This window comes from Lissotriton vulgaris, chromosome 1_2 (genome assembly GCF_964263255.1).
Source record: "Lissotriton vulgaris chromosome 1_2, aLisVul1.2, whole genome shotgun sequence".
In the NCBI taxonomy this organism is placed as follows: Eukaryota; Metazoa; Chordata; class Amphibia; order Caudata; family Salamandridae; genus Lissotriton; species Lissotriton vulgaris.
Genome location: NC_141686.1, coordinates 201,913,005 through 201,933,319, shown reverse-complemented (window position 1 = coordinate 201,933,319; position 20,315 = coordinate 201,913,005). Strand labels below are relative to the sequence as shown.

At 42.5% G+C, this 20,315-nt stretch overlaps 1 protein-coding gene across 1 annotated transcript in view; it reads right to left on the bottom strand.

Annotated features, from left to right (window-relative positions):
- Window positions 1-10,501, bottom strand: part of LOC147734935 (proto-oncogene Mas-like) — a 34,031-nt gene extending 23,530 nt beyond the window's left edge. The window contains exon 1 of the mRNA XM_086953693.1: window positions 10,401-10,501. The gene's annotated coding sequence lies outside the window, so the exon portion shown is untranslated. The remainder of the gene's footprint in view (window positions 1-10,400) is intronic.
- Between the last annotated feature and the right edge of the window lie 9,814 nt (window positions 10,502-20,315).

Genomic DNA, 20,315 nt, shown 5'->3' with positions numbered 1-20,315 from the left:
AAATGCACATGTCCCACCTTTTAATAAAGTGAAAAAAAATACCTTTCAAGCATCCCTTGTTTGTACAGCCGATGTCTATGGCTAAACAAATGGATGACAATGAAAGGAATTGTGGGTTGGTGGGTGGCTGACTGCTACAGAAGAACTGCAGTCAACACAGGATATTCGGAACACTTTATAATAACATCAGCCTGCTAACCACATTATCAGCATATCAAGGGATGTTCATCTTTGTTTCTTGCTACAAATCACTTCAAAAGGATTTTGAATATTTCTAAGTAAATATTTACTGCAAAATAGAATGTATATTAATTTCCTGGTATTATAATTATTTGCTGCCTGTTTACACCTATTGTTCTGTCACCCTATTGGTTTTAGAAAGTAAAAAAGTAATATTGTAATGAAGATTCATCTAAATGGAGGGTAAAAGCCCGTCTCATTCCTCTTTCCACCATGGAAATAGTAGGATTTTTTACAACAACCCCAGACTGGCCTAAATCCCTTTCCAGGGTCGGGAGTGAAAGGATGACACCAGATTTGCTGGGGATGTAGATGAGTGGTTTCTCCATAGGTCATTTGTATCCACATAGGGAAAAAAACAAATGTGTGCTTAGGTTTTGTTATGTTAAGATAACTTGTAAAGCGTGCAGCTGCACTTCTGTGAATACCAAAATTAGTAAATTTAGGATTTTGTCTTAAGTTAGTTCTGTGAATCGGGCCCAGAGTCTTAAAAAATATTGAAGAAAAGTAACGTTTACAAGTTTAACTTTTACCTGACTAACCATTCCATAAGCTAATGAGCAGTAACCTACTAACAGCTCTGCCACTGCTTGAACATAAGGAGGTATGTGAAAACTACACCATGAGCAGAAACAATTGATGGCCAGGGTGTGTGGCAGTGTTTACTTCTGCATCCAGGAAGAGTAGCCAGTTTGAACCCAGCAACTACATTAATTTATAAATGGCTGCCCTTTCACAGGTAAATGTGAGGTGACTCCCAGGGAAGGCAAACCTTTGATCATCCTAGCCAGACTGGCTCCACACCCAGTGGGCGGCAAGCCATCCCTAGAACCAGTTGTAAGTGACCATTACAAAGTGAGCTACTCATGTCCCCAGCTACACCTCTAGCTGAAAACAGAGGCTCTGCACATGGGAGAAAAGGTTTCCCCATCTTGGATTTCAGGATTTAAGTGGTATTGTTTGCAGTAAGGGAGACAAGAACTGCTGAATAAGGGGGTAGGGTTGTCCACCACCGCCATATCATGCTACCCCAACTGCCTCTCTATGCTTCTACCTCCATACATGGAGAAAGTTCAATGTCTTTTTCAAGTATTTCAATAGTGTTAAACAGGCAGATGTGATTGCCGTTATTTGCAGATGAAAGGAAAGGTTGCTGTCAAATGTTATGCACACATTTTCTTTTCCATGTTTGGGAACCAAATGGAGCCCTAGGTCTTACAGCCACAACATTCCAACATCAAGAAGGGTAGATTCTCTAAAGATAAGAATGTTGGATTTGTCTGAATTCAGCTTCAGTCAGCAGTATTTCATCCAATTTGGTACTGAAGTCAGGTATCCATGCACGTTCCCAACAGTGCCATCATCCATTTGCTGAAATGATAGCATCAGGTAAGCATCCTATTGATAGGATACGAGGTTGAAATCCCAATTCACCACAAACTTTCCCAGCAATGATAAGTAAATGGCAAATAGCGTAGTACTCAGTGTTGAGCACTTTGGTATCGTGCATCTCCATTTATGAACATCAGAGGTGAACAGTGCAATATGGATTGCCTGCTCCCTCTCAGATAATGATTTTAGACAGCTGTTGACTGTACTCGTGATTCCTGCCTCCCTTAGTTGCTGTATGATGTTTTCTGTCATTTTGGATAACTGGGTGTTAACCAGGTGCATCAGCATTTTTCTCTATACTGGCTGAAGAGAAATAGGTCTGTAAATACTCAAACCAGCAGCATCTACAGTGCCCTTTTTTAGCAGTGGAAGAACTACGGGGCATATTATCAAGAACAGCATTCAAATTATTGCTGCTTCAGCAGCAGGAAACTGCAGCTAAAGTGGCGATAATGGGCTTGATAATATGGCCTTGTGAATTGCCATAGAAGCCCAGGTTCTGGTGTGAACCTGGGCTTCTATGGGAATTCACAAGGTCATATTATCAAGCCCATTTTCGCCACTTAAGCGGCAGTTTCCTGCTGCTGAAGCGGCAATAATTTTAACGGCGGTCTTGATAATATGCCCCTAACTCTTCTTCCTAATCCGGGTAAAAATGCCTGACTTTACGATTCATTAAAAAGTAGATTAATCTGTTTATTTGAGAAAGGTGCAATAAGTTTGAGAATTGTTGGTGGACAGAGGTCTGATGGAGAGCCGAAGCTGGCCATCAAGAGCACTGCCTCTGATTCTGTAAGGGAAATCTAATTGAAAACTGTTAGTTCTTGTCTTTCTAAAGTTAATGGATTTTCCATTTGAGGTGAAAGGACAACAATAGAATTATCAATAACCAGATTAGATGTTAGTAATTTTTTCCTGAAAATAATTGGTGAGGTTTGCACAATGCTTTTGAGGTTTCCACATTTTGTTAATCTCCAGCCAGGGACACAAATTACTCTATTATCTGGAATATTGTTATGCTACTGTTATTGATCCGCCCCTGCTTTCAAGATATTTTTTAGAAGGCACTGATAGCAGCTTTATATGCTGCCTTATCTCTGAAATCATACCTTTGTTGTCTTTTTACATTCCAGTTATTTAGTGATGCATTTTTCTACCTGGAGAGAAGGTAAAAACCATGGGCCCGATTCACAGAACTAACTTAAGACAAATTCCTAAACTTACTACATTTGGTATTCACAGAGGTTAGGATTTTGTCTTAAGACAGACTTAAGACAAACTTAAGACAGAATCCTAACTTAAGTCTGTCTTAAGACAAAATCCTAACTTCTGTGAATACCAAAAGTAGTAAGTTTAGTATTTTGTCTTAAGTTAGTTCTGTGAATCAGGCCTAATGTGACGGAAGGGGGAATATTGTTTCTCTGTGCCAATTTAATGGGCACCATTTCTTTTATTCCAGAGTAAGGGAAGCTTTAATGCATGTACTGCATGTTTGAACCAAAGCTCTGCAGAAATTTACCTTTGTCTAAGAGAGTTGACTTTCCTAGTGACTAAAACTAGATTGCTGATTTAAGATGCCGCCTCCCGATGTGTTAAGGAAAAATGGCTGCCATACTTCTTTAATAACATTGGGGCATATTATCAAGCGCGGTGTTAACATTATCGCCGTTTTAGCATCAGAAAACTGCTTCTAAAACGGCGATAATGGGTTCGAAAATACGCCGTTGAAAATTCCCATAGAAGCCCATGTTCACACCAGAACATGGGCTTCTAAGGGAATTCACAAGGACATATTATCAAGTCCATTATCCCCTCTTTAGCAGCAGTTTTCTGCCCCTAAAGTGGCGATAATGTTAACACCGTTTCTTGATAATATGCCCCTCAGTTCCCCAAAGTCCCTGCAAGTCCGATTCAGAGTTTTAAAAAAATCACAGCATATAAAAGGTTCCCCTGTGCAATTGAAGTTCCCCAAAATATTCTCCCCAAATTAAAAAATTAAAGTGCATTTCAGTTTAGGAACTCTACAAAACATTGCTTTTTACTGGCTGACAATCCTCAGCCTTCTGAGTCGACAGTGAAAGTAATTCTTTATAACATACATTTAACAAAACATGACACTATGGGAGGAAAGTATGGACCCCAGTTACTAGGGCAGCATGGGTATCCAGAGGAGATCAAAGAGTATTGTCCCCTTCAGAGGTTCATGTAAAGAAAGCTTGTGCTACTGAACCCAGTATAGTTGTCACCTTCAGGCAACCCAAAGGCTGGTATGAGGTTGAATACCTCACTTCTGATATAGATAGTGGGACATTTGGTTGCAGAGCTTAAGTACTGTTGATACTCACCGATAGCAGAGCCCACTGGGAAAAATGCAGGGCCATTCAAAAAGCCTTGAACAGGGGCAGTGTGACACAGCTTTCACTGCCAGGTAAGATCTTTTGCACCACTCCTCTTAGGAAAAACGACAATAATGCCTGCATCCTCATTGGGATCAGACAGAAAACAGGAGTTTGTATCTGACTCCAATTATAGCAAGGGTGCAAATGTCAAAGCTGCAGGTTCCCTCCCACCCCAATTATTGCAGAGAAAAAACACAGGGTTTCAAATGTTAAATACTACTGTTTATCCCGCTGTCTCACTCATGGAAATCAGACTGAGGGGTAATATTGCACTGAAGAAAAATATAACCCCTGACATTGGTATTTCTCATTGCAGTAAAGCGATTAAAGCGAAACACCCAAGGGCAAAGGGTTTGGACAGGGGTAAACAATAGGTTATCTAACAATGAACTGGTAAGAATGATAGAAGGCTTGCTTGAGTTACTTCTGACAAACATGGACCACAAATTAGACCCCATTTTGCAACACTTAGCCATCATAAAATTGAAGCTTCTAAAGCCACAACAGGATATCCAAATAGAGGCACGACCAACCCTGAGTAGGCCAGGAGGAGAGCCTGGCCCTCGAGGTAGATCGTTTGAGAGCAAATTACCATGGGCCAAATGGGATCAAAGGGCAGAGGACTATTCCACCCCAGGGAGACATGCACGGCCAAAGACTTCTTCCCTTCCGGCCATCGACAGACCCAAATCCCTCGAAGGCTGACACCTCGGGTGTAATAACAGATACAGACATTCCTGTTCTAATGGTCAGACCTGTTCAGGGCCAGCAAACATCGCATGGGGAGAACCTTCGAGTGGGACAGGGGCGTGCCAAGAGACACGGGCATCAATGCAGATGGAGAAAAGTCAGACGCAGAGGTTACTGGCTCCAGACCTATGCCCAGAGTCAATCCCATATGTAGTAGTTCTTGGTAATGTTTCGGTATTACCCTGACATGGTACTGAAGCCGTTGATCAACTAAACAACAAAGTGTTTGGTTGTCTCGCAACACGATCCTGGGCCTAAGAATGAAGGGCTATATAAATTTGGTATGAGGAGTCTCGTGGATCGGCAGGTCCGGTAAAGATATGGGTGGAGACTGTGTTGCTATCAATTTTAATAGCCTACACATGGTAGAATGGGTTTTGCATGCAGTTGCCCAGAACAACTCCTGCAGCCCAGCCTCATCCATAGTAGCCCTTCCCTTGGGCTACTTCTATGATAGTGCTATTAGAGTAAGAGAACCTGGGGAAGGGAATAACTGGCCTCACCAGGATCCCATTCTACACCAGCAGCCTTTTAGTCATACGTCGACTCAAGGTATTTCCCTCACTAATCGATTCGGCCCCCTGGGCTGGAAGACACAACAGTGGTCTGATCATCTTTGTGGCCATCAATTGTCATATGAAGGTGTTGCCAATGGACAATCCCTGTTTGAGGGCTTTGGTATTTTCTCTTGGGTCGATAAGTTATTGTTGGTTAATTTTTGCCACTGCTGTTGACCCAGATGCCTGTAACATTACTAGGCTAGGTGTGTTTTTAAACAGCAAGACATCAAAGTTTAGTTATAACAGGTTTCTAATGATTGCTGGGGACTTTAACCTTCACTTATGTGAGGATCTTCTGTGTTGAATTTGCCCAATCCAGGAAGTCCAAGGCACTGGGAATGCATGTAACGCATACTAATCAGGTTTATTGATTATGGCAATGTGTCGAGCAGATCGAACAAGGAGGCCTCCTGTTCCAAACTTCTCAGGGAGGGGGTGCATATACTATATTGATTTTATTCATGTGTCTAGTCCATGTTTCCCCTTTCTGATGCAGTTTTCATTTGAGGCCAGTATTTATAGTGATCATAACCCCTCTGTGCCACAATTAGCTGGTTTCGGCCAGGGGATTACAGGAATAATTGTGTAACGGGGCCCCTCAAGGTTACAGGTCAGGGCAGAAGGCTAAGGTGAGCCCAGATCACCCCGGAAATTTTTAACCAGTCTCCCTTTTCAAGGTACGAAGGAGAATTGGATATTTGCGCCAAAGGGCAGGAAGCACCAGACACTATCCTTGACACCTTCTGTGCTTATCTCTTGTGCTACTGAGGATCTCTTAAGAGAGCCAGCCAGGGGCCTGAAAGAGTGTGGCCCAAGATGGTTTGATCATACAAGTTCAAGAGCAGCAAGGGAACTGAGGGCAGCGTTACGTATCAAACCCAAGGACCCAGCTTCAGTGAATGCCTGTCGAAGTCAATAAAAGCTACTATTAGCAAGCTGTAAGGCTGTCTTGAGGTATGAGGCATAGACAAAGCTCACTGATGCCAGCACCCTAAAAATAGTGAATTATTCTGGAGCACAGTTAGTAGCCTATTTTTGGTATGAGGTGCTGGCCAGACATTTGACGCACACATAACGAAGGAGGAAGGGGTTGGTTATTTCCAGGAAATGTTTGCTAGATTTTTATTATGTTTATGTATTATTTCCCAATGAATAGTGTATTTTGTTTGGGTATCATATATTGCACCATAGTCATTCCTTTGTGAGGATCGACAATCCACTGATATGGCCCCTGGCTACCAGTCCTATTTTTATGTTGGATACTGTTATGCTGTGCAAGTAAACACATTTTTATTGGAGTAAAGTGTTTGTCCTTTCACCATGTTTTATTGTCACCATTAGCATTATGCTCACTGGTAACTGTTTACATTACTTTTTGAAGAAGATAACTGTATGCTGAAATGTGTTACAATAAAATTTCACTCTAGAGAGTAGCCTAATCTTCTGGACTTGGGACCATGTTTCTGCATATTCATTTTTCAATATACTTACTTACCTATTTTTGGCAATATTCTGGTCCAGTGTATTTTTTGTAATTTATATAATAAGTATGTAAACCTGATATGTTTGTTCTCAATTTATTTGTGTCCTTGTGCCAGCTCCCCCTGCGACAGTTCTCCTGTCCAGCTTGCCCACAGTCCGCTACCCTCTGCTGTCTTAGTTTTGTGCCTCCTGTGCCCATTGTCTGCCTTCTTTTCTGCTTGCTTTCTGCTCTTTTCTCTGCCTTTTTCAGACCACTTCTGTCATCTTTTTTTGCCTCGCTCAGCTCGTTCTGCCCATTATTTTGCTTCTTCTCGCTCATTTCTGAACTTTATTTTTCCTCTTTGTGCTCATTCTTGCCCTGGATCTTAAACGGAGACGTCGCATCCACAGCGCCCAGATACCCCAAAGGGTGATAGTGCTGCGCTATAAAAATGCTGATTCGTTGATTGTGATTTTTTTTGTGACCGATATTTTTTCAAACCACCATCTTAACACCTACCAGTTGTATTCACAATGTCAGATGTTTGATTAATTAACACCTCTTTTCTGAAGCTCAATTGATGATTAAAATGATAGACACTTGTAGTAGATCCAGATTTATTGGGAAGACAGCACAGTACCTGCCTTCAGTCAAGGCAGTCAACTCCCAAGTCCCCACAAATCTAGAGCCAGAACATAAGCAATACAACTGACCGACTCAAAGTCATACTACCTAAAACTAAATATAACACACTTAAGTTTGCAACAACATTCTCTGTGCCCACAGAGTGGCATGAGCTCAAAAAGAAAGAACATTGAGGCAGCATTTTAAACTGGTATTCAGTGGTATGCTCTTCATTTTCAATTGGTCTGTCCACAGCACACCTCACAGGCCTAATCACTGTATGTACTGGGAGCAACACATAGCTCTCACCCTGTCTGTTTTACTGATGGTCCTCTCACAAAAATGAAAATGCCAATACCCTACACATCAAAAGCTTTGAAATGGATTATGTTGGTCGGTTGTAATAACAACAAACTAAAGGGCATATTTACAATGGCATTGCGCCACAGGAAAGTCCCTTTTATTGACATTCCAGTGGCGCAATGCCCTGTTCCATATTTACAAGGTGGCATTATTCCACTTAACATGCCTTAATGCCAACTTGCAAATATGCCCCTTTCTGCCTTAGTCCTCAGTGGCATAGGGGCGGGCAATGGGTGTTGCTGTGGGTGTTCCACCGCAACCCCATTTCTTTTTTACGCTGCCCACTATTTACAAGAGTGTGTTAATATAGGGCAGCGCCAAAAACAAGACCAGGGAAATCCTGGTCTTAAGCAGGAGCAGCAAGGACAATAAATCATTTCTCCTCGTTTTTGCTGTTTCTATGTGTGCTGCATGCAGCACACATAGAAGTTACAAATCGCCATTATTGAATGTTTATGTGTAGTGACACCTCCCTGCACATGAATAATCATTCCCTGCAACACAGGCACCCTTGCACCAAGGTGTATGGGAGCCTGCATTGGTGCTAGGCAGCTAAATTTAGTGCCAGCGCGATGGGAAAGTGGGGGTGCACCACATTCATGTGAATATGCTGCATCCCTGCGTTTTAAAACCGACGGAGCACGGAATTAGCAGTTTTGGCTTAACACCGTTCTCCAACAGTTTCCTTGTAAATGTGCCCCCCTTATGAGGGTCACCATATTTTGCTTAGAGACCTGCATTATGCACATTTTGAATAATGCCTTGTGTAGTACACAGATGCTTTACTTGTGGCATAATGGGCTTTACGAAGCCCAGTGTGCTTCCCAGTTTAAATCAAGCATTGGCAAAGCCTATGAAAGAGCTAGTGACTTTGCCAATGTCTTTTAACCTTGTTGTACAGCAGAGTGGATTAGAGTAGAGTAGAGTGCAGTGGAGTGGATGGCGTAGAATGGTGAGGAGTGGTGTAGGCTGGAGTGGAGGAGAGTGGCTTTGGGTGGCAGACAGTGAAGTGGCATACAGTGAGGTGGTACACAATGAAGAGACATAGAATGTAGTTGCATAGCGTCAAATGGCATAGAGTGGAGTGGCGTAGAGTAGAGTGGCATGGCACAGAGTAGAGTAGATTGGTGCAGAGTGGAATGGGATAGATTAAGAAGAATGGAGCAGTGCTGAGCCATAGAGTAGAGTGGCATTGTGTGGAGTTGAATGAGGTAGAGTGGCATAAAGTGGCACTGTGTGGAGTGGAGTACAGTGCAGTCGAGTGGAGAGGAATAATGAAGAGTAGAGTGCCACAGAGTGGAGTGGTGTAGAGCAAAGTGGTATACAGTGGTATACAGTGGACTGGAGTGCCATAGAGTGGAGTGGTATACAGTGGCGCACAGTATAGTGGAGTGGTATAGGGTAGAGTAGAGTGGACTGTGTAGATTGCAGTGGCATAGAGTGCAGTGACATAAAGTAGAATAGTGCAGAGTAGAGGGTCATAGAGTGCAGTGGTGTAGAGTGCCATTCTATAGTTTAGAGTGATTCAGAGTGGAGTAGAGTGGCATAAAATGTAGTGGTGTAGAATAAAGTAGTGATGACTGTAGTGCATAGACTGCAGTGGCATAGAGTAGAGTGCTACAGAATAAAGTCGAATGGCATAGATTGCAGTGGTGTAGAGTACAGTGATGCAGAGTAGAGTAGAGTGGCGTAGAGAGCTGTGGGTTACAGTGAGTAGTGGCATAGAGTAGAGTGGGTCAGAGGAGAGTACAGTGGTGCAAAGTGCAGTAGCTTAGACTGCAGTGACGTAAAGTGGTACAGAGTAGAGTAGGCTGGCGTAGAGTGCAGTGATGTAGAATGCAGCGGCATAGATTGCAGTGACATAGTGTGGATTGGTGCAGACTAGAGTAGAGTTGTGAAGGGAGTAGTGACACCAAGTGCAGTGGAATACAGTAGAGCGGTGCAGAGTAGAGCAGCATGGAATGCAGTGATGTAGAGTGCAGTGGGGTAGAGTAGAGTGATTCAGAGTGCAGTGGTGTAGAGTGCAGTGGCATAGAGTGCAGTTGAGTAGAGAGGAGTAGAGTGCAGTGGCATAGAGTGCAGTGATGTAGAGTGGTGCAGAGTGCAGTGCTGAAGAGTAGAGTGGTGCAGATCAGAGTAGAGTGTAAAGGCATAGAGGGCAGTGGTGTAGAGTAAAGTAGAGTGGTGTAGAGTGCAGTGGCATAGAGTGGAGTCCTGCAGGGTAAAGTAGAGTGGCAAAGAATGGAGTGCTATAGACAGAAGTAGTGTAGAATGGAGTGCAGTGGCATAGAGTAGAGTGATGTAGAGTGCAGTGGCAGAGAGTGGAGTCCTGCAGAGTATAGTAGAGTGGTGTAGAATGGAGTGACATAAAAAGAAGTAGTGCATAATGGAGTGTCATAGAGTGCAGTGGCATAGAGTGGAAAAGTACAGAGTGCGGAGGTATAGAGTAGAGTTCTTGGGGCCAAATCGCAAACTACCGCAAATAGCCCAAAAAAGCCTTAGGACAGGTGGGGAAAAGGCCTAGCTGTGAAGGGGTTAAAGCTTGTGTGACTCAAGCCTTTGCTACATCTGCCCCTGTTGCTTAAAGCATCGCTGCTCTCCACCACTTACCGTCTAAGGCAGAAACTCCTCGGCTGGAAGCTGGAGGCCTTGAGCTCTGAAATGAGAGACGCCAGGACGTCCTACAAGAGAAGGACGAGGCTGCTGCTGTCTGCCCCCATCTCTATGCGGAGCCGCACCCTGAATCTGAACATCAGAACATATATCAGCCGTTGAATGGACGCCTCTGCTCCTGATACACATCAGGCCTCCCAGAGAAAGACCATTAACTCTCACCCCTCCGGGGTGGGCCGGCTTCAGACTCAACGCTCGTCCTACCGATTAAGTTTAGATTCTCTTCAAAACAAAACTTTCTCTTCAACAGTTTGCCCGAATTCGCTCAGCGTGACACTTTTAACAGCGACGTTATCAACCAATGGCAGATGATTGAACGCAAAGATTACCTCGGGCATAAATCATCTGCTAAAGTTTCCAGTTATAGTTAAGCCAGGGCTGCAGAAACCGACGTTGAAGCATCAGCCAATCATCCTTCCTGAGCTGATGCACTGAAAACAGAATGCATTTATTTGTAACTCCAGATCCTGAGACTCCTGGACTCGAAAAGCCTTTCATCGCTATGAGGTTCATAAAATGAGCAGCACTGACCTTGGCAATGATACCCGCCCTTGTGCCAGTGTGTACTGGTAAATGCTTCTTTGATTGTTACTATTGTTGTGTATGTGGGTACTTACGTATTTATATCTTTATTGAGTTTTTTTACACAGCACCAACTCTCAACAAATTATCATCACTAGTATTGCTATTATAATTACTACTAGTAGTAGTAGTAGTAAAACAGTAGCAGCTATGGTGTTAGTGGCAGTGGTAGGCAGTAGGAGTGGTAATGATGTTAGAGATAGTCATAATAGTAGTAGTAGTAGCAATAACAATGGTTTTAGTGGTACTACTAGTAGCATTAATGGTAGTAGTAGCAGTAATAGTAATGGTGTCAATGGCAGTAGTAGAACTAGAAGCAGTAGTAATGGTGTTAGGGCTAGTAGTTGTAGCAGTAGCAGTAATGGTCTGAGCGGGAGTAGTCAAACTAATAGTGGTAACTGTAGTAGAGATGGTGGAAGTGAGACTCTTTTCAGAAATAGTACTAGTAGGAATAGTGTTAGTAGCAGTAATGGTGTTAGTACTAGTAGTAGAACTTAGAGTAGCAGCAGTAGAGTTGGTGCTAGGGGTACTCATAGCAGTAATGTGTTAGTTGTAGTAGCTGAATTAGTAGTGGTATCAGTAGTAGAGATTGAGTTAGTGGTTCTCATGGTAGTATTAGTAGGATTAGCACTGATGGTGTTAGTGGTAGCAGTGGTATAACCATTGCACTCCTATTTAGTGTATTAATGAGCAGCTTCATCCACCATAGTTTATTTATGCGATTTTATATAGCGCAAACTTTACCCGAAGGTGTCAGAGCGCTTTACATAGGACCCAGTTTCAACCATAAGGACTGATGGTTACAATCGGAAAAACAGATTTGCAAATTTTTGACTTACATAAGAACCAGTTGAAAACATACGGATTTAGGATTACATGCGTTATCAAAAATTTAGGATTATATGCGTTACAAAAAGGTACAAACAGAGAAAAAAATTGCAAATGTACAAGAGATAGAATCACACAAGGAGGAGATACAAATGGATATATTCTAGGCCTATACTAGTAATATCTCTATCAACATAGGGAGGGGATAAACATGGAAATACTCTAACAGTCACATAGGGGACTAGTCGTTAGAGTTATCTCTATATACATAGGGAAGGGATATGACTGGATATACTCTAAGGGTCACATAGGAATGGTGGAGAGCACAACGGCCTACAGCATATACTAGTGATTAGAGCTATCTCTATATACATAGGGAAGGGAAAGGACTGGATACACACGGAAAAAAATTGCAAATGTACAAGATGTAAAGTCACACGAGGAGGCGATACACGTGGATATACTCTAAGATGGTATAAAGGTCTACTGCATATACTAGTGATTACTCTATATACATAGGGAAAGGATAGACATGGATATACTCTAAGAGTCACGTAGAAATGGAAGATAGCAATACGGTCTATTGCATATACTAGTGATTAGAGTTATCTCTATATACATAGGGAAGGGAAACACATAGATATACTCTAAGAGTCACATAGAAATGGAAGAGAACACACCGGTCTACTGCATATACTAGTGATTAGAGTTATCTCTATATACATAAGGCAGGGAAACACATGGATATACTCTAAGAGTCACATAGAAATGGAAGAGAACACTATCATGTCATTATACCATGTGTTAAACATTATTAAGCACACACAGAGCTCCTCCGAGTGCATGTGATCCAACAGGAGTACGATCAGAGCAGTAGCAGCACAACTCAGGTATTGTGTATGGTCAAGTCACCGTAACTGTTAGACTTGACAGCTTAAGGGTGGTCTTCCCCCAAACGTTTACCTGCCTTCCTCCATTTTTCTGACCTCATTTTTGCTGGTACAAGAACTTAATGCCACACTAGCGTACATTTTTGGACATTACAGCTTTTTTTTTTTATTGCCTTATTTACAACTTGCCACTAACCGCAGTTAGCGGCAGTTTCTGGCTTAAACGAGAATTTTTGGGATCGCCACTTCTGTTAGCCGGACTTAACGAAAATGAGATGCAAGGTGGGTGTTCCCGTGATTAAACTGCCACTAACCCCACTTCTCGATATTTACAATGATTTCTCGATTCAGCAATAATTACAAAAAACTACCGCTAAGGTTAGTTAGTGGCTGGTTTTTAAGACCAGAAAAAAGCGGGTCTTAATAATGGTGCAAGCACACCTGTTTAAAAGGGAGACTAACTCAGACCCTCATTTGCCTACCTATTAAGTCATGGAGGTGCTCCTCTTGCAGCTTGGAGCTCCAAGAAGATCAAAACCATCAACAGCAGCACCACCACAGAGGCAGCACAGCAGAAGCGAGCGGGTCTACCGACAACAGATCACCCTGATAGACCTCCAGCCAGAGGATATGATAGCCCACTACAGGCTAAAAAGGACCTGCATCCTACGCATACTCCCCCAGATAGCGCCAAGCCTGCGGGCATCATCACATCGCTGCACTTACATACCTCCGAAGACAAAGCTACTCTAGGTGATGCACATGTTGGCCTCTGGTACCTTCCAACCAACAACTGCCAGAGCGGGTGGAGACTCACAGTCAGCCTTCTCCAGGTTCCTCCCAAATGTCCTGGATGCCATTATCAGTCTGACGCCACAGAACCTACACTTTCCCAACACTGCGCAGGAACAGCTTGATAACAAGCAAGGCTTCTATGATATTGCCGGGTTTCCTCATGTGTTGAGGCCAATTGACTGCACCCATGTACAACTTGTGCCTCCTGCGGACACCACACATATATAAAGGAACAGGAAGCACACATACTCAATGAAAGTGCAGGCAATTGTGGACCACCTGGGCTTGTTCATCAATGTTGTCGCAAAGTTTCCTGTGAGTGTGCATGACTCCTACATCTTCCACAATCCAATCATCAATCAGCGGTTTGAGCATGGCACATATGGAAATGGACTACTTGTTGGTAAGTAGAAAAAGAACACACTACACATGTCAAGTACAGAAGCATGTAGCTCAAATATGGTAGAATGCACAGGTAGCAAATTTAATTCGACATACCTTGTAACAGGTCCAAACAATAGACACAAGCCTACAATGCAAAATAATCAAGACATATGTTAGACAGCCCAACAAGGGAGTAGCCTACGGAATCTCTCACAAACCACTATGGCACCCTTTGAATATAGCTTTTGCAGAACTCAACAGACAAAAATTGAAATTAAACAATGCAGCACATGACACAGAACATATATGTCTGCTGCGCTGCATCCATCCTGAAATAAACACATGTGCAACAAGATGACAGATCACCCTGCTCTCACTTGTGACGGTGCACAATTAGCTGACATGCAAAAACACAGTCAGTCAAGCACCATGCAGCATTTCTTCCTGCATCATATGTTAGCAAGTATTGCTGCATGAAGTGAGTACCCACTGCACACAAACAATCACCAACGTTGATTAACATCAGTCTGTGTTGTTGCAGTATGGAACATTCATAGGAAGAGAATACAATCCAAATCACAATCTCACCACATGTTGTGCATCCATATCACTTCCCTGGTGAGGTGTAGCAATCTGGTGCACCAAATAAGAGAAAAAATGTGTGCTGTTTGGGAACAGACACACACACGGAAATACTGATGAGTATTACCCCAACATGCATACATGCAGAGTCAAAGTTGACTCATGCACAAGCACATCAATGCATATGTACATTGTCTCCACATGTCATAGTTAGTCAAGCTCACCAGGTAACAATGCCAATGTCACTCAAACACTGTCCCACCTTGGGGGCAAGCTGGATGTAAATAGCCCATAATTATGTCAATGTTTAGCAGGCAATGATCTTTGCTCTCAGCTATCCTCAGCACAAACACTCCCAATGAGGTATCTAGATGATGTTCCAACATAGAAATTTTTAAGCAGTGAAGATGGATGATTCACCAGGCACATGCGTCAACGGTCCACCATACAAAATATGTGTACAGGTGAAATTCAGGTTGTGCACCCAGCCTGTAAAGAAGCTCAAATCTCTTAATGAGTAACCCATATAGCCTGACAGTCATAACATGGAGGTAACACACAAGACCTGGCCAATGACAACATATTGTTGTGTAGGCTCTCAAGTATCAGAAAGCTCATTTCAGTGATGCAGGTTAATTTGTGGAAGCTCCACATGACAAACCAGAAAGTGCAAAGTTGCACAATGCACACACACCAAAAAAGCCATTCTGGGAACACAGGAGGCACAGATACTAATGGACACATCTCTCCATTATCTGTTTCAGGTGATCAAGGATATGCATTCGCTCCATGGCTGATGATACACATCACAGTGACCCACACACAAGCCCAGAGAGACTACACTTTGCACTGGTACAAGGGGCATTGTTGAACGGACCTTTGGAGTCCTTAAATACGGGATTCGGTGCCTAGATATATCGGGAGGAGACTTCTGTCCAATCCTGAGCTTGTTTGCATGATCATAATGTCATGCTGTATTCTCCACAATATTTGTGTATGCACAAACATGCCATTGGACGAAGAGCAGAACAATCCAGAGGCTATCCAGGATGCAGAAGAGGCTGATGCTAGACACACCATAGCTTCTGCATCTGGAAAAGCAAGGAGGGCTGCCATCATCCATATTTGTTTTCATTATCACCATCCAAATATGTCCTGTCACAACCCTTATCAAAAAGAAAAGTACAGATGAATAAAATACTATGACAAGCATGTCTCATATTTGCTTCGTTTTTTTAAAATTCAGAACGTGAGCATTCATGTAAAGTCATGTTAACAAAACAACAGGGCCACACCAATCTCTCACCTAGCAGGGGATATGTCAACAATTAAAGGAGTAGTGGGAATTGGAAAATGTATTGAGCATCTGAACGTATCACTGGGCATCGTCCCTTACTGACATTCAATTACTGTGTGTTGTGGCTTCACATGAGCACCATCAGGTCTGTTTACCCACAGAAGCGTAGTACAACATACAATGTGTGTCTGATGCATCACTGTAGCTTGGGACACAGCTATAAACCATCATACTAGTTGAAACACACGATATCTGTGAACTCCATGCAACAGTGAAAAAGATAACTGACAACAGTCACAACCATACATGACTAATGTGGACTGGATCCACTTGTGGGTGTGGAGAAGAAAGTCACAGAGGATATTACAGGTCAAATTTTCGATGTTCCAATACAGTGCAGTGAATGAATCACACACCAAGCAGACACATTCAACCAACATTTGAAAGTAGCGCTACTACCCTAGATGACACATGCATCACTGGAATGACCAATAGGCACAGGTCATGCATCACTGACACTGTGCATGAATCTTCCAGCAGCACTGCACTGATCTTATAATGCTATGTTCCAATAAGCACAACCAACGACACATAGGTCTGCCATGGGACAACTGGCAAGGCACAAAGACTCCCCAACCTGTATGCAGGGGACTATGGACAATGACAATGTTTTGGCAAGGATGTGTAGAAGTGACATGCACAACAACATTGGTGTGGCATTGCTATGAAGTTTGAGAAAATACTACAGCCTCATCAAACAACACTTACACAGTGTTGACACCCCCAAGACAGGGGACAGACACACATGAGTAAAGTACAACAGGAAAACAAATAAGTACAGTCAAAATTTGCAAGCAACATACCAACAACTACATCATGAATGGACCATGTATTGGGTGAGACGTACAAGACTAGAAATAGTAGCACCATGACAATAAAAATATTTTTGGGGATAGTCACTACACGTTTACTAATGTCAATTGAATGATGTTTGTAACGTAGAAATTTATAATAACCACAGAAATATACATACACACACCTGCAGTCACAGTTGAACACATGGACACAAATGCAACTTGTTGCAATGTCACATTTTGTTGTATCTCTAATGGAATGTACTACATACTCTGTAGAATACTTTGTTGTAGAAGATGGTCAGAAAACATGTAATGCATGTGTTGCAGCCCTGTGTGGCCAACCAGTACCTCAACACCAGTCACGTCTACGCTACCCCAAAATCTATCTCCGGACAGAACCAAAGGAAATCCACCATACACATAAAATAATTGTAACATGATTATGAAAAGCAGACCCACATGGCTGTCTCCTGGATTACAACTTATGAAAGCAAATTAGATGTGAGACAAATCCCATGTAAGTCAGGGTTGTATAAGCAGTGTGAACATATACTTGGTCAAGATAACATTGCTGTGGCTCATCTACTTCTAATAAATCAATCTCACAACCATGGACAAAGGCACAAGGCCTCTAATAGCAACGCACTTTCGTAATCAGTGACTCATCCAGCTCAATCCTTGGTCAGCCATGAGTATGCAAGCATGGGTACAGCTGGGTACTCTGAGTATGCCGGGTAAATCACAGGTGCTGCATAAGTAAATTGCCTCTCTAAGTTACCCAGTCACATGTACCCTGCCATAAACATCATGCATGATGATATGAAAATGAGTAGGACAAAATAGGATGTCTCCCCTCTTAACCCACTGTTGTGTGATGTGTACCATGCAATGCTGAGTGCCCTTTGTACATGATCAGGTGCACCTTTATTGTTCACCCCTACATGATGCACCATTTGTGCTTCTCCTGTCTGCAATGGGTCTACATCTAGCATGCCAGAGTTTAGCAACAGATATGTGTCATTGATGCTGCATCAAAGTCCACTGCTAGTGCCCACAGGCTTGTGGATGACGCGGGCCTAGCCATCAAAGACATTTTGCAGAAACACTGCAGTACCTGTGTCTGACACTCTGGGTCAAATACACAAAAACTGTGTTGAGTCAATTCAATGGGGACTGCACGTGCTTACTGCTATTGTACGTCATTCTGTGCTCTATGTAACGTGCTGCCTTGTTGTGGCCAGACAATAATGTCTTGCCCACCTTGGACTCTGGCTCTACAACATGTTTCCACATTGCTTCATTTTGCTTTGTTGACCTCTGCATATTTAGCACCAGGCAGACTCATTTGGCATTCTGTTGCATAGATTTCTGCAAATAACATCACTGGTGCTACCACAAGCTCATGTCGCCAACAGAGTCTGAAACTTGATGTACAGCATACTCACATAAAATAGTTGGTGTCTCACCTGTCCAGCCATCATATTGGCATCCGCCTAGCTTCAAGCTGTGTAGCGCTGTCACACTAGACTGATGTGGAAATTGTGCCGGACATAAACTGTTCACTATGACATGTAAGAATGCATTGCATCTATTTTGAAGACATGACAAACAAATGCCAGATCTACACAGTTTGCCTTCATCAGATCATGTAAATCCCCATTGCATCCCACTACTACCTTGATTAATGCACATGACTGACTTTGCAGCTGCACTAGGTAAAAAATAACCAAATACGTATCTGTGGTCAAGCCTTCACATTGTTTGCAGCATCCAAAATATGTTTTACAAGTACTGGATGCCTGATGTTCATTTACATGTGTGTTGCAAGCCTGTCAAACAGTTGCAGACATCACAGCAATGTGTAAGTTTACAGTCACATATGTTGTCACACATACAATCTATACCAAACTTATGACTACCACTAATGCATTCATGTCTTATCACACATGAATCAATGTGGATAGGCTGCAATGTGTTGTCCAAAGGCATGTTGACAACTACGTATAACTGTAATCTTATATAGCAGAATGACTGAAGTCACATACACAACACAGATAACATCACGCAGACAAACGGTTAAAGCAGTCATGCTATTTCATGAAAGTAGTACCTTTGATGAACAACTTGCACCTAGCATGAAAAAAGTTGCCGCTTAAACACCAAAGCTATAATTTTTTCAAAACCTCCATTGAAAATACTCGCAATATACATGTTACAACACTGAAAATTAAAGCAAAAGCCAATAGCCTGAAGAAAATATTATCGCAGAGTCAAAAAACAGGCCTCAAACACACAGGAAGTGATGTCAGCATGCATCCTGTGTAATGGAGGAACACTAAACACTTTCACCTTCTCTTTTAAGCACACTGTCAGTGTCTGTGGAGAGTGTTGGAGGTGTATTGGGTTGTGTGCTGCTTTGTTTGGAGGTGAGATTGGTGTTGTGTCCTGTGAACTGTCCCTAGTGTCTCTGTGAAGTCCTGTGTACTTGTCTATATGTATATTTTGCGTCTTAATTAAATCTTGTTGGGTGTCTGTTCAAGGGGTACTTTTATCATAATTCTGTTGCATGGTGACATTTTTAGGCTTTATGTTTTAGATAGTGGGTTTAGGGGTGTTTTGGGAGATGTTGGGTTCGGATAGGGAGGGCAGGATGTCAGAGGGGGAATTGGGGGGCTTCCTATGGCTTGTGAAATTCTACCTGCCATCGATGGTTGAGAGTGAGGGAGGGATCCTGCAGGGATATGCTGTCCGTGAACGTAAGGTGAGGTGGGAGCATGTCCACAGCCAAATGATGAGGATCTTTGGGGTGGACAGGACTGTCCACCAATGAAAGCACCAGTGGCAGGATTGTGAGAGCCGTAAAGGTGACATGTTGGACCACCTGGGAATCATCATTGGCAGACAAGGAGGTAAGTACAAGTCCAAAGTTCATCAATGAACTTTTCATTTCAAACTTTCAAAATGTACTCTGGAACACAATGAATAAATGTTACAGGATTATGTCATTCATTTTTTAAAGTCAAGCTGCCAGCTCAAACACAATAATACTTGCACCATTGTGCAAGTGGGACACTGTTTATGATGAGGTATGACCATGTATAAGAATGTGTACACTCCTTCACACAATAAATGAAGTGCTGTGTCATGTCTCACTATTTGATGCGCAGTGCATCCTAACAAGATAGTGTATAAGGAAAATTGTGTATGGACCCACAATGTGAATGAAATGTCCATGTGACCTGCACAATGCAGGAGACACGACAAAACACACTGCCTCATGAACAAACATGTCTAACACCACTGTGAAAGGGTCTAATCATATGGTAACACTGTACAATGTATGAGAAGGACCATATATCTGCCACACTGTTTCCAAATCACATTTGCTCTATGACATGGCTGATTTTGTGTAAGATACAATGAGATTAAAAATGTTGCATTGGAACTCATATGCCTTTTTTCTGAGCATTAGTCTGCCGCATTAGTCTGCTACATGCACAATGTGGGATCAGACCACATCAATTGTCTCAACACACCCTTGTGGGAATATGATGTTGTGGCTGGAAATGTGGCCTTGGGACTGTATAACGCAAGTATTGTGTGCAAAATTATCACATTTGGTATCAGGATTGTCTTG